Raw genomic sequence first — 14,474 nt, forward strand, 5'->3', positions numbered from 1 at the left:
CAAGGTGAGAGTTTGAGACGGGAGGGCTGGGCTCTGTATAGGAGGGGACTGGGAACTTGACCGGTCTGTCAGTTTTGTTACCTGTCATTTGAAATCGGAGACTAAGTAAAGGAGATATAATTTCACAACTCATAATACAGCTTTAAAATCTGTTTTCTTTTGGTTGATGTATTTTAAGCAGTTGAATACATTTTCCATAAATTTTACTGCCTTCCATTCACCTTTGAATAGAAGCCAGTGGAGAAATATTTAGAAGGTATGAGCAACAATAAAACGAACTGTTAGAAAAGTCCTTTTGTGGCATTTCTCAAGTGTGTGCTGGTAGAAAAATTACTGTAATTTGATAGTGAAATGTTGGAAAGTGATTTTATTTACTATTTAGAAATAACATAAATGAGCCTTGCTTTTTCAGTTCACAGGTTCAGAACATTTAGTTATGCCTCACTAGCTCAGGTCTTTGCTCATTACACTTTATACTGATGGAATTAAATGTGCCACATTGCAAAGTTGGATCAGCCCCACAGTTTTAAAATACAGTGTTTGATTGAATTCTGAAAAAAAAGTTAAAGGTACTGTTTAGTGTTGGAAATGGTTTGTGAAATTTTGTTTTTAGCCTAAAGTTGGTTCAAGAAAGTATCCCAATGATAGAAGAGGGAAAGACTGAAGAATATGTAATTGTAGATGGCCCTTTTGAAACCAGAGAAGAGTCTTAGGCGTTGAAGAAGCAGATAATTTTTCAAAGCCAGGTCCCTGGTGGCCGTACTGGCCATAATATGGCTAGTCTCTGGGGGAGTTTGCTTCTAGTACTCGTGTCTGCCAGAACTGGTAATAAATACATGTTTAATGGCCATTTGGCCTTGAAGCATCCAGTTTTATCTTCTGGATACCCAAGGACACATGTGGATGAAGGTCAGAGCTTCATGATGCTTGCCGTAGGCTCATGGGTGTTGAGAGAGGAGAGCTGCCTTAATATAATGCCTATATTTTCCAGGGAATTCTTTGGAGGCCATCTTCTTTTTTAAAAAAAAATTTAATGACGTATTTTATTTAACCCAATCTATCCAAAATGTTCAATATGAACATATTATTAATGAGATCTTTTACATTCTCTTTTTGTACTCAGCCTTCAACCTCTGGTGAGGATTTTATATTTACAGAACCTCTCCATTTGGATGCCAACTTTTTGCCAGAAATGCTTGATCTCTGTTGAGGTTGCATAAAATATACAATTGAAAAAGTAGAGAGAATGGTTCAAGATGGTGGAGTAGAAGGATGTGCTCTCCCTCCCTCTTGCAAGAGCACCGGGGTCACGGCTAACTGCTGAACAGTCATCGACAGGAGGACACTGGAACTCACCAAAAAGGACACCCCACATCCAAAGACAAAGGAGAAGCCACAGTGAGACGGTAGGAGGGGTGCAATCACAATAAAATCAAATCCCATAACTGCTGGGTGGGTGACTCACAAACTGGAGAACACTTATACCACAGAAGTCCACCCACTGGAGTGAAGGTTCTGAGCCCCACGTCAGGCTTCCCAACCTGGACGTCTGGCAATGGGAGGAGGAATTCCTAGAGAATCAGACTTTGAAGGCTAGCGGGATTTGATTGCAGGACTTTGATAGGATTGGGGGAAACAGAGAACTCTTCTCTTGGAGGGCACAGACAAAGTAGTGTGTGCATCGGGACCCAGGGGAAGGAGCAGTGACCTGCTAGTGTTGGAGGGTCTCCTGCGGAGGTGGGGGGTGGCTGTGTTTCACCATGAGGAAGAGGACACAGGCATTGGAAGTTCTGGGAAGTACTCCTTGCCAGGAGCCCTCTGAGAGTCCACCAGTTAGGCCCACCAAAGAGCCCATGTAGGCTCCAGTGTTGGCTGGCCTCAGGCCAAACAAACAACAGGGAGGGAACCCAGCCCTACCCATCAGCAGGCAAGCGGATTAAAGTTTTACTGAGCTCAGCCCACCAGAGCAACAGCCAGCTCTATCCACCACCAGTCCCTCCCATCAGGAAACTTGCTCAAGCCTCTTAGACAGCCTCATCCACCAGAGGGCAGACAGCAGAAACGAGAAGAACTACAATCCTGCAGCCTCTGGAACAAAAACCACATTCACAGAAAGATAGACAAGATGAAGAGGCAGAGGGCTGTGTCCCAGATGAAGGAACAAGATAAAACCTCAGAAAAACAACTAAATGAAGTGGAGATAGGCAACCTTCCAGAAAAAGAATTCAGAATAATGACAGTGAAGATGATCCAGGACCTCAGAATAAGAATGGAGGCAAAGATCAAGAAGATGCAAGAAATGTTTAACAAAGATCTAGAAGAATTAAAGAACAAACAAACAGAGATGAACAATACAATAACTGAAATGAAAACTACACTAGAAGGAATCAATAGCAGAATAATTGAGGCAGAAGAACGGATAAGTGACCTGGAAGACAGAATGGTGGAATTCACTGCTGCGGAACAGACTAAAGAAAAAAGAATTGAAGGAAATGAAGACAGCCTAAGAGACCTCTGGGACAACATGAAACATAACATTCACATTATAGGGGTCCCAGAAGGAGAAGAGAGAAAGGACCCGAGAAAATATTTGAAGACATTATAGTCGAAAACTTCCGTAACATGGGAAGGGAAATAGCCACCTAAGTCCAGGAAGTGCAGAGAGTCCCGTGCAGGATAAACCCAAGGAGAAACACACTGAGACACATAGTAATTAAATTGGCAAAAATTAAAGACAAAGAAAAATTATTGAAAGCAGCAAGGGAAAAACGACAGACAGTGTACAACTCACTTATGTGTTAACTCACATAAGGTTAACAGCTGATTTCTCAGCAGAAGCTCTACAGGCCAGATGGGAGTGGCATGATATATTGAAAATGATGAAAGGGAAGAACCTGCAACCAAGATTACTTGGCAAGGATCTCATTCAGATTCGATGGAGAAATTAAAAGCTTTACAGACAAGAAAAAGCTAAGAGAATTCAGCACCACCAAACCAGCTCTACAACAAATGCTAAAGGAACTTCTCTAAGTGGGAAACACAAGAGAAGAAAAGGACCTACAAAAACAAACCCAAAACAATTAAGAAAATGGTCAGGGGCTTCCCTGGTGGCGCAGTGGTTGAGAGTCTGCCTGCCAATGCAGAGGACACGGGTTCGAGCCCTGGTCTGGGAAGATCCCACATGCCACGGAGCGACTGGGCCCGTGAGCCACAATTGCTGAGCCTGCGCGTCTGGAGCCTGTGCTCCGCAACAAGAGAGGCCGCGACAGTGAGAGGCCTGCGCACTGCGATGAAGAGTGGCCCCCGCTAGCCGCAACTAGAGAAAGCCCTCGCACAGAAACGAAGACCCAGCACAGCCATAAATAAATAAATAAATAAATTAAAAAAAAAAAAGAAAACGGTCATAGGAACATACATATCGATAATTACCTTAAACGTGAATGGATTAAATGCTCCAACCAAAAGACACAGGCTTGCTGAATGGATACAAAAACGAGACCCATATATATGCTGTCTACAAGAGACCCACTTCAGACCTAGGGACACATACAGACTGAGAGTGAGGGGATGGAAAAAGATATTCCATGCAAATGGAAATCAAAAGAAAGCTGGAGTAGCAATACTCATGTCAGATAAAATAGACTTTAAAATAAAGAATGCTACAAGAGACAAGGAAGGACACTACATAATGATCAAGGGATCAATCCAAGAAGAAGATATAACAATTATAAATATATATGCACCCAACATAGGAGCAACCCAATACATAAGGCAACTGCTAACAGCTATAAAAGAGGAAATCGACAGTAACACAGTAATAGTGGGGGACTTTGACACCTCACTTACACCAATGGACAGATCATCCAAAATGAAAATAAATAAGGAAAATGAAGCTTTAATGACACTGTAGATCAGAGAGATTTAATATTTATAGGACATTCCATCCAAAAACAGCAGATTACACTTTCTTCTGCAGTGTGCATGGAACATTCTCCAGGATAGATCACATCTTGGGTCACAACTCAAGCCTCAGTAAATTTAAGAAAATTGAAACCATATCAAGCATCTTTTCTGGCCACAACGCTATGACATTAGAAATGAATTACAGGGAAAAAAACGTAAAAAACACAAGCACATGGAGGCTAAACAATACGTTACTAAATAACCAAGAGATCACTGAAGAAATCAAAGAGGAAATCAAAAAATACCTAGAGACAAATGACAATGAAAACACGACGATCCAAAACCTATAGGATGCAGCAAAAGCAGTTCTAAGAGGGAAGTTAATAGCTATATAAGCCTACCTCAAGAAACAAGAAAAATATTAAGTAAACAATCTAAGCTTAGACCTCAGGGAACTAGCGAAAGAACAAACAAAACCCAAAGTTAGCAGAAGGAAAGAAATCATAAAGTTCAGAGCAGAAATAAAAGAAATAGAAACAAAGAAAACAATAGCAAAGATCAATAGAACTAAAAGCTGGTTCTTTCAGAAGATAAACAAAATTGATAAACCGTTAGCCAGACTCATCAAGAAAAAGAGGGAGAGGACTGAAATCAATAAAATTAGAAATGAAAAAGGGGAAGTTACAACAAACACCGCAGAAATACAAAGCATCCTAAGAGAGTACTACAAGCAACTCTATGCCAAAAAAATGGACAACCCGGAAGAAATGGATGAATTCTTAGAAAGGTATAACCTTTCAAGACGGAACCAGGAAGAAATAGAAAATATGAACAGACCAATCACAGGTAATGAAATTGAAGCTGTGATTAAAAATCTTCCAACAAACAAAAGTCCAGGACCAGATGGCTTCACAGGTGAATTCTATCAAACATTTAGAGAAGAGCTAACACCCATCCTTCTCAAAGTCTTCCAAAAAATTGCAGAGTAAGGAACACTCCCAAACTCATTGTATGAGACCACCATCACCCTGAAACCAAAACCAAGCAAAGATACTCCAAAAAAAGAAAATTACAGACCAATATCGCTGTTGAATATAGATGCAAAAATCCTCAACAAAATACTAGCAAACAGAATCCAACAACACATTAAAAGGGTCATACACCATGATCAAGTGGGATCATCCCAGGGATGCAAGGATTCTTCACTATACACAAATCAATCAGTGTGATACACCATATTAACAAATTTAAGAAGAAAAATCATATGATCATCTCAATAGATGCAGAAAAAGCTTTTGACAAAATTCAACACCCATTTATGATAAAAACTCCCCGGAAAGTGGGCATATAGGGAACCTACCTCAACATAATAAAGGCCACATACAACAGACCCACAGCAAACATCATTCTCAATGGTGAAAAACTGAAAGCATTTCCTCTAAGATCAGGAACAAGACAAGGATGTCGACTGTCACCACTATTATTCAACATAGTTTTGGAAGTCCTATCCATGGCAATCAGAGAAGAAAAAGAAATAAAAGTAATACAAATTGGATAAGAAGAGGGAAAACTGTCACTGGTTGTAGATGATATGATACTATACATAGAGAATCCTAAAGATGCCACCAGAAAATTACTAGAGCTAATCAATGAATTTGGTAAAGTTGCAGGGTACAAAATTAATGCACAGAAATCTCTTGCATTTCTATACAGTAATGATGAAAAACCTGAAAGAGAAATTAAGGAAACACTCCCATTTACCATTGCAACAAAAAGAATAAAATACCTAGGAATAAACCTACCTAGGGAGACAAACGACCACCATGCAGAAAAGTATAAGACACTGATGAAAGAAATTAAAGATGATACCAAGAGATGGAGAGATTTACCATATTCGTGGATTGGAAGAATCAATATTGTGAAAATGACTATACTACCCAAAGCAATCTACGGATTCAATGCAATCCCTATCAAATTACCAATGGCATTTTTTACAGAACGAGAACAAAAAATCTTAAAATTTGTATGGAGCCACAAAAGACCCCGAATAGCCAAAGCAGTGTTGAGGGAAAAAAACGGAGCTGGAGGAATCAGACTCCTTGACTTCAGACTATACTACAAAGCTACAGTAATCAGGACAATATGGTACTGGCACAGAAACAGAAATATAGATCAATGGAACAGGATATAGAGCCCAGAGATAAACCCACACACCTATGGTGAACTGATCTATGACAAAGGAGGCAAGGATATACAGTGGAGAAAAGACAGTCTCTTCAATAAGTGGTGCTGGGAAAACTGGACAGGTACATGTAAAAGAATGAAGTTAGAATACTCCTTAACATCATACACAAAAATAAACTCCAAATGGATTTGAAACCTAAATGTAAACCTGACACTATAAAACTCTTAGAGGAAAATATAGGAAGAACACTCTTTGACATAAATCACAGCAAGATCTTTTTTGATCCACCTCCTAGAATAATGGAAATAAAAACAAAAATAAACAGATGCGACCTAATGAAACTTCAAAGCTTTTGCAAAGCAAAGGAAACTACAAACAAGATGAAAAGACAACCCTCAGAATGGGAGAAAATATTTGCAAATGAATCAACAGACAAAGGATTAATCTCCAAAATATATAAACAGCTCATGCAGGTCAATATTAAAAAAACAAACAGTCTAATCCAAAAATGGGCAGAAGGCCTAAATAGACATTTCTCCAAAGAAGACATGCAGATGGCCAAGAAGCACTTGAAAAGCTGCTCAACATCACTAATTATTAGAGAAGTGCAAATCAAAACTACAATGAGGTATCACCTCACACCAGTTCAAATGGGCATCATCAGAAAATCTACAAACAACAAATGCTGGGGAGAGTGTGGAGAAAAGGGAACCCTCTTGCACTGTTGGTGGGAATGTAAATTGATACAGCCACTATGGAGAACAGTATGGCAGTTCCTTAAAAAACTAAAAATAGAATTAACATATGACCCAGCAATCCCTACTGGGCATATACCCAGAGAAAACCATAATCCGAAAAGACACATGCACCCAATGTTCATTGCAGCACTATTTACAATAGCCAGGTCATGAAGGCAACTAAATGCCCATCGACAGACAAATGGGTAAAGAAGAAGTGGTACATATATACAATGGAATATTACTCAGCCATAAAAAGGAACGAAATTGGGTCATTTGTAGAGACATGGATGAATCTAGAGATTGTCATACAGAGTGAAGTAAGTCAGAAAGAGAAGAACAAATATTGTGTATTAACACATATATGTGGAACCTAGAAGAATGTTACAGATGAACTGGTTTGCAGGGCAGAAATTGAGACAGATGTAGAGAACAAACATATGGATACCAAGGGGTGAAAGCGGCAGGGGAGTGGGAATGGTGGTGGGATGAATTGGGAGATTGGGATTGACGTGTATACACTGATGTGTATAAAATGGATGACTAATAAGAGCCTGCTGTATAAAAAAATAAATAAAATTCAAAAATTAAAAAAAATAGATTCACCATAATCTTTTGTGGTTTTTTAAAAAAATCATTATGTTAGTGAGAATCAAGGGCATTGGTGAATGTAGTTGTAGTTCATTCATCTTCATTGCTGTAGGTTATTCCATTGTATAAATATACCATTATTTATCCATTCTACCGCTGATGGATATTTGGGTTGTTTTCTATTTTGGACCATCAAAAATAATACCGCTATGAAAAAAAAAAAGAAAGAAAAATAGATTCACACCAGTATCAGTTTGTAGATTTAAATTAATTAAAATGAAATAAAATTAAACTTTCAGTCCCTTAGTCGCAGGCACCACATCCCAAGTTCCAGTAACCATGCATGGCTAGCGGTGACCTTGTTGGACAAGTGTAGGGTTGGAGATTATCTCTTTGGGCTCCAAAGCCAGTCTGTGGGCGCCATCTTCTGATTCTTTTGCTTACCTTGTAAAGGGACATCTACTTTCAATGGAGTCACTAACTTGCACTTTAGTATTCATAAGATATATGAGCATTTTCTGTGGCCTAAAAGCACCTGTCATTTGTTTGAAGGGTTAGGGGTAGGGAATTGGAAGTTTGACTTGGGTTTCAGTCCCAGCTCTGCCAGTGAATGATTTTACTTCATCTCTTTAAGCTTCAGCTTTCTTGTCTATCAAATGGGTGTTCATTCATTCATTCAGTTGTTCATTCCCTCATTCAACAAATATTAAGTAGTTTCTGCATGCCCGGCCTAGCAGATGAAACTCCTGCTCTTAATGGAGATGCAACTCCTTCTCTTCATGGAGCTTACATTCTGCTGGGGGAGATGGAATGTAAATTAAAAGAAGTGAAACATAATATATGTTAGATGGTGACAGTTGCTACAAACAAAAATAGAACAGGGTCAGGGAATGAGTGACAAGATCGGAAGGTGTTTCCTGTCTGTTTTACATGGGGTAGACAGTAGACAGGGAGGGCCTTTGTGTGGAGGTGCTGTGTCGGCAGAGGCGTACATGGAGAGAGGAAGGATAGAGGAGGCTATCTGGGGATGGAGGATCTCGGAGAACAGCAGGTCTGGCAGGAGCGGCACAGTCCTGGAGGGGGAGCAGTGAGGAGAGCCGGGAGTACAGTGGGTGAGGGCCTGTGCAGCCGTGGTGCCAGCGCACACCTGGCGGGGCTGCTTAGAGGATGGAGTGAGATGACGTTTGTGTGCTTTGTACACATTAAAAGAATAATACGCCATAACAAGTGAGGATTGTTTTAGGAATGCAGGAGGGTTCAGTAGTACGAAATTTATTAAAGACATTCATCATCTTGTTAAATGTAAATAGAAAAAATCATATGACCATTTTTATAGAAAAGATATCTAATAAAATTCAGTATCCTCATTGATTTTTTTAAAAAACCGTCAAAATATAGTAGGAAGGTATTCTTAGTAAAATATGTCTTTCTCAATCTAAAAACCATCTCAGGCTTAATAGGAAATTTGAGACCATTAAAGCCAGAAACAAAATAAGGATGTCCACTATTTTCACTCTTTATTAATGGTGTTTTGGAATCACAAGTTAATGTAGGTGGACAACAGAAAGAAAATAAAGTTATAAAGGTATAAAAACTAGTCATATATTCCTATCATTTCCAAATAAATGATAGGAATATATGACTAGAATACCCAAGATTATCAAGTGAAAAACTAATTATAAAGAATAAGATAATTTATAAATGTGCCTGGATACCAAGGTAATATGTCAGCATTCAGAGCTTTCATATATACAAACAACTAGTTTGAATGTAGCGGAAGAAAAAACAGTTACCATAAAAAAGGATAAAATACCTAAGAATAAACTTAAGAAATATGTATGATGTGTGTGAAGGAGTTTAAAAATGCTCCTGAGGGATACACAAAAGATGTGAAAATGCCTGTCGTATTCTTGGATATAGAGATGCCAGTTCTCGTTAAACTAATGTGTATGTTTAATGTAATTCCAATAAAAATAACAACAGGACTTTGGGGGAGCTAAACAACCTTATTCTATGCTCACATGGAAAAATAAGTAAGCATGAATAGCTAGGCCAATTAGGCTACAATAATTGAAACATTTGTGTTACCAAATATCAAGTTAGTTGGAGAAAGTTGCTGTGTTCAGTAAACAGTGGTGGGATAACCAGGTGGCCATCTGGACGGGGGAAAGAAAAAGCTATTTAGAGCAATATCTCAAGTGTTAAGCCAAAATTGATCTATATTAAACAGCAATTTTAAAAATAAAGTATATTATAGAAGAAAACATGGGAAAGTTATTTTATAATATTGGAGTGTATATGGCCTTTCTAAGTAAGACAGAAAAGAGAGAAGCCGTAAGAGATTGATAAACTTGATTACATTAAAAAACTAACAGAAAAAATCCTGCATAAGGGAAGACAAAGAACAAGAAAATGGGGAAAAAATTTTGCTTCTCATATCACAAAGGGACTAATTTCTCTAATAAAGAGCTTCTACAAATCTATGAGAAAAAGTCCAACAACCCAGTAGAAAAATGGACAAAGGATATAGTCTTCAGAAAGAGAGATAACAGTGTCTTTTAAACATATGAAGAAGATGCTTAACTCTGCTCATTATAAGAGGTAGTCACATTAGAACTAAACCGAGGTACCATTCATCACTATTAGATGGGCAAAGATTAAGAAGTTCTATAACCTACTGTGTAGAGATAATGAGTGCAAAACAATAGTCTCTTTAGTGGGCAGTTTGGCAAAATCTGTAGTATGAAAAATCTCATATCCTTTGACTAGGAACTCCAGTTCTAGAAATTTATCCTAGGTACAAATAATTGAGTACATTCCTCTAGATATACATACATTCATATATACTATGAATGTATCCTACATATACATACATATTACGTTCATGAGAAAATGATTTATGTACAGAGATACTTATGTAGTAATGTTTATAAAATGGCTAAAGATTGGAAACAACCAAAATGTTCATCCATGGGAGACTGAATTAATACATTGTGTTACTGTACTGCTGTACATTAGAAAACTGTGCAGTCATAAAAAGATAACAGTGAATCTCTTTATGGATCATTTTGGAAACATTGCCGATATGTGTTGTTTGGTGAAAAATGCGAGGTACAGAACAGTGTATATGATATGTTTATTTATTTGTTAAAAAATGTTTTCTTGTTTATGAATAGATACAGGCTCTGGGGAGTATAATTTGAATTTGAATACATCCTACCCCTTCTCAAAAAGAAATTGTAGTTAGCACAGTGCCTTGCACTTAGCACTTATTACTTGGTGGTGGTGGTTGTTATTTTCATTGTAATCACAGGGGTCCTTTACCTCAAGAGTTGATTCTTTTTTTTTTAAGATTTATTATTTATTTATTTTTTAGGCTGTGTCGGGTCTTAGTTGTGGTACGCGGGATCTTCGTTGCGGTGTGGGATCTTTCGTTGTGGTGAGCGGGTTTCTCTCTAGTTGTGGCGTGCGGGTTTTCTCTTCTCTAGTTGTGGCGTACAGGCTCCAGGGCGTGTGGGCTCTCTAGTTTGCAGCACGCAGGCTCTAGTTGAGTTGCACGAGCTCAGTAGTTGTGGTGAACGGGTTTAGTTGCCCCGTGGCATGTGGGATCATAGTTCCCTGACCAGGGATCTAACCCCGCGTCCCCTGCATTGCAAGGCAGATTCTTTACAACTGGACTACCAGGGAAGTCCCAAGAGTTGATTTTTAACAGTTGGGTCTGGAAGAAGAAACCAGTCTCACTATAAATGCTGCTTAATGGGTGCCATGTTATTCATCAAAAATGCTATATGTGCTTCCTTAAGGATGCTTCTTGGAGGATGTCAGTACAGGTTCTGCAAACAAAAAATGTCAAATAAGATTGGGAAACGTTGTATATATTAAACAAAACTAAGTGGGCTTCTTTCCCGTAGGCCTTCTTCGAGCCTTTATACACATGATGCGCTTTGTGAATATTTGAGAGGGATATTTTAGAATGTAGCATTTTCCAAATCTGCTTAATTACAGAACCTTAAGCAACAATGACTACTACTTTTCTTTTCTTTAAGAAACAGCTTAGGAATAGTTGTTACATTGGGAAATATCACTTAAAACTTAGATTTTGATTTTGTTAATCTTCGTTATTCATTTTGATCAGCCAGTATTCTTGATTCATTTCTGAGATGCCCATAGTCTGTCTCTGTCTGCTCTTCCTCCTCGGTGATGTGCTGTAGCTCAGTCATTTGTTTCATGGTTGGGACCTTCCCAAAGTCATCCAAATTACACTGTGTTTCTTGGGTGAAGAAGATAATCTATATAATTAATGTAAAATCTCAGGGATTGATTGGATGGAACTGGAGATTGAAGCTTCATTTGGTTCCACTTTTCCCAAGCTTTAAAAGTTTTCCTCTTTGGGGGAAATGAAATAGACTTAATGGGTAGATAGTTGAGGAATTGTGAGTTTAATGTGGAGAAGATCGCATCACTGTGGGTTGGAAGATACGGGTTCTACCTCTGTCTTCCCTAAAGTCACTTAGCTTCCCTGTGCTTTATTTTTTTATCTGTAAAATTCAGGGACTGGGTTTAGATACAACCATTTTAAGACTCTTGAGTTATTATTAATATTCTTTTTTTAAAATTAATTATTTTTTAAATTATTTATTTTTGGCTGTGTTGGGTCTTTGTTGCTGCACGTGGGCTCGGGCTTTCTCTAGTTGCAGTGAGTGGGGGCTATTCTTCAGTTGCGGTGTGCGGGCTTCTCGTTGTGGAGCACGCACTCTAGGCATGTGGGCTTCAGTAGTTGTGGCACACGGGCTCAGCAGTTGTGGCTCGCGAGCTCAGTAGTTGTGGCTCACAGGCTTAGTTGCTCCGTGGCATGTGGGATCTTCCCGGACCAGGGCTCAAACCCGTGTCCCCTGCATCGGCAGGCGGATTCTTAACCACTGCACCACCAGGGAAGTCCCTTATTAATATTAAGTGGAATAGTGAAGACTGTGGGCCTTGGTAGAACATTTTGTTCTTCTCTGCAAGTTTCCACATAACCTGTCTCAGTTTGGCTCTTTTGGAGAATGAAATTATTCAATAATTAACTCATCGTCAACTCCACATATTTGAAAACTTGTTGAACTGTTCGAGACTTGTAGTTGATTGATTGATTTGTTAATTACTCTCCAGGAAAGCACTTGATTATAACACGGGTCAGTTAATCCAGTGCTATGGAAAAATCCACACCTCCTGTAAAAACGCCCCTCTGCATTCATTTCGTCGATACAGAGAGAAATCTGTGATGTGGATATTCTCTCCGCCCACAACACGCACGGTGTTCATTTGGCGGTTTGCTGTGCTTTTTGTGCACTCTTTGCCTATTAACAGGTTTATGCACTCAGCACAGTAGAGGTCTGAATTCACTGAATTTATGCCATCTGGAAATGAGGTTTAAATTGTGTTCCTCTGTTGAATTTAGGGATGTGACATAGCCACTGCACAGAAGGATTCTGAGGCTGGATTTGGTTTTACTATGTGGAGGTAGCACATTTTGTTAGAAGGAAAGCACTTGCCTGGACAGAGATTTTGGGTGTGACTGAATTGTCAACTGCCAACTTCCCCACATTTTAGCAGGAGACATATTTTGTTTTTAAATGAGATGACAATGAGAGAATTACCAAGACCCAGTGAATTTTAAGAGAGTCCTTTCAGTTTACTTGAGTTTTGTTTAACCTTGCTTTTGATGTCATTCTGTGCATTACTGTCAAGGGACTCAGCTTCCTTTGAAGTCTCCAAGTGTGGCTGCTAGTGGAATCACGGTGGTAGAATATGAGTGGTTCTCAGTAAAGCCCTTACTGATACACAGGGAGGCATTATTACCTAACTAAAAGCATATGTGTGTGAGTACCTACAATGTAGTGGAAGGGGAGAATGTATGTTAATGGACACTGAAGTGGGAGCAGTATTTCTCATGAATTAGAGATGCCCTTTCATAATTCAAGAGTCACAGAATGAGAAAAGGCTTGAAATCACCTGAAAAGCATCTGGAAGCAATATGTAATTCTTAAGAGGCAGTAGGAGAACCTGTCTCTCTCCAGGACACGATGATAAAACAGTTCATGTGGGACTATGGAAGAAGTAGAATTCTCTTGCTTGTAAGCCATTGTAAAACGGCTTGCGAATAAATGCCCGGAGATTTGATTATGAATTATACTGCAAGGTCCCAGGTGCTTTATAATTGAGTAGAGTGAAGAGGGTGGATTTGAAGGTACTGACGAAATTTTAATAAGAAGAATTTGTTTATTTGCATGTCAAATGTTATCCTTTGCTTCTCACGCCCCATATGCACTCTTCGTGTGCCCAGGCATTACAACTGTGCCTAGTTTTGAAGCTTTAGGTCAAGTTGAGGTCCCTTCCTCCATTTTTTTCCCTTTCACAAAGCATTTGTTATAAGAAAAGGTATTGCATTCCAAGTCTTTGAGGCATCTATAGGTCAAACACACACACACACACAAAACCTCTTACTGTGACTTCTAGGGAACCATCCTTTAATATACAGGGCTGTTCCAGAAAAATTATTATGTTAGTGAGTGGTGCATCCTTGCTACGCAGAGATTTTGCAAAGACCTATTTGTTGTACTAAACTCTGACTTGAATTGCTCACCTTAACCCATCTAAAGTTGGGGAAATACTTATAAATACTTCTAACTATATCAGAACAAGTTGCTTCTTGTTTCTTGCTTTGTGTAAGTGATTGTGATCATATGTAATTACAACATTGTACTCTGTTTTTTCTTTCTTCTTTATGTGATAAATGGCGTTTTCTCACTTTATTAAAACTCAAAATTTTCTGACAGCTGTCAAAATTGTGGTTAACTAAATTATGTCATTTTGTCACATTTACTTAACTCTTCTTCCCCAGTTATTGAGCATTTCAATGGTTCCCATGCTTTAACTTTAAGTATAGTATTTTGTTTTCTTAAAAAGTGTTTTTTTCTTGGTCATTTTCTCTAGCTTCCACCTGTTCTGATCTAGAATAGCAGCTTCTCATGGGGTTTGTTTAGCATTTGCATTAGCTTCTGCCTTTCGTGCTCTAA

Source organism: Eschrichtius robustus, chromosome 4, assembly GCF_028021215.1.
Source record: "Eschrichtius robustus isolate mEscRob2 chromosome 4, mEscRob2.pri, whole genome shotgun sequence".
NCBI classification, from domain to species: Eukaryota; Metazoa; Chordata; class Mammalia; order Artiodactyla; family Eschrichtiidae; genus Eschrichtius; species Eschrichtius robustus.